The 4,690-nt window shown below is 38.9% G+C and overlaps 1 pseudogene; it reads right to left on the reverse strand.

Annotated features, from left to right (window-relative positions):
• LOC108635622 lies at positions 1,317-2,946 on the reverse strand (annotated as a pseudogene).

Below are 4,690 nucleotides of genomic sequence, written 5' to 3' on the forward strand. Positions count from 1 at the left end.
GTGGGATCTTAGTTCCCCAATCAGGGATGGAACCCATGCCCCCTACATTGGAAGCACAAGTCTTAACCACTGGACCTCCAGGGAAGTTCCAATGGGAAAAGAATTTGAAAAAGAATAGAATAAAAATAAAATTTTTTAAATTTTATAAAGTAAAAACCATCCTGAAACCCACTTAAAAAAAAAAAAATCCTTCTTGGGGACTTCCCTGCCAGTCTAATGGTTTAGACTCGGTGATTCCACTACACGGGGCATGGGTTTGATTCCTAGTCAGGGAACTAAGATCCCACATGCCTTGCAGCAAGGGAAAAAAAGATTCTTTTTAGGAGCTTACTTAAGCAAATACAACAGGGGAGATAATTTCCTGTAGTCATGAAAACAGCTCAGTATTCTGCTGGAGAGTCTGTGTGCAGCTTCAGAGAGGATAGTCAGGGAGCAGTGATGTTTAAGTGGAGACAAAGGCCAGAAGATTCAAGATACAGAGAGAACTGGCTGGAGGTCTTGAGTAAGATGGAGAAGGATGATGTGGGAGAGGCAGGCAGAGGCCAGATCAGAAGGTACTGAAGGCTGCGAGGAGTTTGGCCTCAGAAGAGTAACAATAGTGATCTGAGGTCCTGAAAAATTCTTTTGTACTTATTTTCTGAAAAATAAGTGAAGTGTTGAGATGACTTAAAAACAGAAATTCTTGAGTGAGTTATCTGATACCTTATCCCCCAAAATGACATTAAGTAGGTGGACCCATTTTCCAGTCATTCTGGATAAATAAGCCCCTATTAAATTATAATGCTTGTTCAAGTAAAATTCTTATTACTTAGGGGAGGAATGTGGTCACCATAACAGGAAAACATTTTTCCACTCTTTTTTTGTGTGTTTAGAATTGGCCACTCTTTTAGTTTCCATCTCTTTCTCCAGTTTTGCATCTTAAAATACTTGGATCCTGATCACAGATTTAAAAAATATTTTGACCTCACCCAGTCTTTTTTTTTCAAAAAGTTTTCAAAGCAACTTGCATTGTAAAGTGATGCAAGCACTCTTACTTTCAGCTTGAAGCAGGTATAGGTATGAATTATAGGCATTACAGTCATACCTCGAAGATATTATGAGTTCAGTTCCAGATCACTGCTATAAAGCAAATGTTGCAATAAAGCAAGTCACACAACTGTTTTGGTTTCCCAGTGCATATAAAAGTTATGTTTATACTACACTGTAGTCTATGAAATGCGCACTAGCAGTATGTCTAAAAACACAGTGCACACACATTACTTAAAAAAATACTTTATTGCTGAGAAATGTTGACCAACAACTGAGCCTTTAGGGAATCATAATCTTTTTGCTGGTGGAGGGTCTTGCTTTGATGTTGATGGCTGCATACTGATCAAGGTGGTGACTGCTGAAAGTTGGGGTGGCTTTGACAATTTCATAAAATAAAACAATGACATCTGCCACACAGATTGACTCTTCCTTTCATGAACAGTTTCTCTGTAGCATGCAATGCTGTCTGACAGCATTTTACCCATAGCAGAACTTTTCAAATTGAGGTCTATTCTCTCAAACCCTGCTGCTATTTTTTCAACTCAGTTTATGTGATTTCTGAAATCGTTTGCTTTCATTTCAACATTCTTCACAGCATCTTAACCAGAAGTAGATGCCATCTCAAGAAATTAATTTCTTTGCTCCTCCCTAAGAAGCAACTCCTTATCAATTCAGGTTTTATCTTGAGACTACATCACTTTGGTTAGTCAGGCTCTGCTCCTAGTTCTCTTGGTATTTCCACCACAATTGCAATCACTTCCTCAATTGACATTTTGAACCCCTCAATGTCATCAATGAGGGCTGAAATCAACCTCTTCCAAAACCTGGTAACTGTTGATTTTTTAATCTCTTCCCATGAATCACAATGTTCTTGATGGCGTCTAGAATGGTGAATCCTTTTCAGAAGGTTTTCAACTGACTTTTCCCATCCATCAGAGGAATCCCCAATTGATGGTCGCTACAGACTTATGAAATGTATTTCTTAAATAATAAAACTTGAAAGTTGAAATTACTCCTTGATCTGTGGGCTGCAGAATGGATGCTGTGTCAGCAGGCTTGAAAACACCATTGATCTCATTTCACATCTCAATCAGAGCTCTAGGCGACCAGGTACATTGTCAATGAGCAGTAATATTTTGAAAGTAATCTTTTATTTCTGGGCAGTAGCTCTCAACAGTGGGTTTAAGATATTCAGTAAACCATGTTGGAAACAGATGTGCTGCCATCCAGGCTTTGTTGTTCTGTTTATAGAGCACAGGCAGAGTAAATTCAGCCTAATTCTTAAGGGCCCTAGGCTTCTCAGATTGGTAAATGAACACTGGTTTCAACTTAAAATCACCCACTGCATTAGCCCCTAACAAGAGAGTCAACCTGTCCTTTGAAGCTTCGAAGCCAGGAAGTGAAAATCTGCTTTTTCGTATAGCACCTTCATTAATGATCTTAGCTGTATCTTCTGGATAACTTGCAGCAGGTTCTATATCAGCGCTTGCTGCTTCATCTTATACTTTTACATTATTGGAGATGGTTTATTCCCTTAAACCTCTGCTAGTTTTAAGCTTTTCTTCTCCAGCTTCCTCACCTTTCTCAGCCATCTTAGCATTGAAGAGATTTAAGGGCTTGCTCTGAGTTAGTCTTTGACTTAAGGGCATGCCATGCGTATTTTGATCTATCCAGACCACTAACACTTTCTCCATATCAGCAAGAAGGCTGTTTCACTTTCTTATCATTTGTGAGTTCACTGGGGCAGTACTTTTAATTTCCTTCAAGAACTTCTTTGGTTAACTGGCACAAGAGGCCTAGTTTTCAGTCTTTCTCTGCTTTTGACATGCATTCCTCACTAAGCTTAATTATGTTCAGCTTTTGATTTAAAGAGAGACATGTGAGACTCTTCCTTTCACTTGAATGCTTAAAGGCCATCACAGGGTTATTAATTGGCCTAATTTCAATATAGTTGTGTCTCAGAGAACAGGGAGTTGTCTAAGGAAAGGGAGAGTGATAGGAAGTGGCTGGTCAATGGAGCAGTCAGAATACACAACATTTATCAATTAAGTTCACTGTATTATATGGGCATCATGTTATACAATTACAAAAGTAACATCAAGGATCACCATAACAAATATAATAATGAAACAGTTTGAAATACTGTGAGTACTACCCAAATGTGACAGATATATGAAGTGAGCAAATGCTGTTGGAAAAATGATGCCCATAGCCGCTTGATGTAGGGTTGCCACAAACCATCAATTTCTATAAAATGTAATATCTTCAAAGCACAATAAAGTGAAGTGCAATGTAACAAGCATTCTTGTATTTCAAATCTAAACAATAAACATCAGTTTTGGCTATTGCAATTTGCCTTTGAATTGTTTGGTTTCACTACTGTCTTACCAGAAGTTATACAGGAAAAAAAAAGCATGTTTTCTTCCTATGGTTATGTGAGGTTTAAATAATCATAGAGAATTCCCTAGTGATCCAGTGGTTAGGACTTGGCACATTCACTGACTGGGCCCCAGGTTCATCCATGGTCAGGGAACTAAAATCCTGCAAATCTGAAGGCATCATTATAAGAAAAAAAAAAGCTTCTATAAAAAACAAATACAAGTTAAAAATTGATTAATAATCATATATTAGTATTTTTAAGCTTATGTTTCCAAGGTGAAATTGTACTTACTTCATTAAAAACTCTCAATTGTTCATCTTACATTTATTAACATGCTCTTATCTTTGCATACATTAGTTAAACCACTGTTGGTCTTTATCATGCAATTAGCCTTAATAATGATCATCCTTCTTTAATGCAAGTGTAGGAGAGGAAAAGATTTTACCCTCTTGGGTTTGGTCACTGATGATTGCAAATGAAACTGACAAAAGACATTAACAGGAGAAAAAATTGACGATGCATGCACATGGGAATGGATGTGAGAGTTGGACTGTGAAGAAAGCTGAGCACCGAAGAATTCATGCTTTTGAACTGTGATGTTGGAGAAGACTCTTGAGAGTCCCTTGGACTGTAAGGAGATCCAACAAGTCCACCCTAAAGATCAGTCCTGGGTGTTCTTTGGAAGGACGGATGCTAAAGCTGAAACTCCAGTACTTTGGCCACCTCATGCAAAGAGTTGACTCATTGGAAAAGACTCAGATGCTGGCAGGGATTGGGGGCAGGAGGAGAAGGGGACGACAGAGGATGAGATGGCTGGATGGCATCACTGACTTGATGGGCGTGAGTTTGAGTGAACTCCAGGAGTTGGTGATGGACAGGGAAGCCTGGTGTGCTGCGATTCATGGGGTTGCAGAGTCGGACATGACTGAGCAACTGAACTGAACTGAATTGAACTGCACATGGAAGCTTCACAGAAAAGAAGTGAAATCCCAAAGAAGTGTCTAGGCTTTCGAGCTTATACCATTTTAGCATAGGGCCATGAATGTGGAAGAGTAACAAGATAAAACAAAGGGGTTCTGGCTTCTAGTGGCATAAAATTGGGGGGAGGGAAATATATGAGGGATATGAATGTAGATAAGGGTGATTTTAGTAAGGTTTGCTATGCAAACTCCAGTGATAAGAGTCTCTTGTGATTAAGGGTCTCTTAGTACAGGAGAGGGAAGGGGGTGACACCTTTACAAAGGGTTATTTATTTCCTGATTTTAGGCAGAAAAGAGGAAA

Source organism: Capra hircus, chromosome 3, assembly GCF_001704415.2.
Source record: "Capra hircus breed San Clemente chromosome 3, ASM170441v1, whole genome shotgun sequence".
Lineage (NCBI taxonomy): Eukaryota > Metazoa > Chordata > Mammalia > Artiodactyla > Bovidae > Capra > Capra hircus.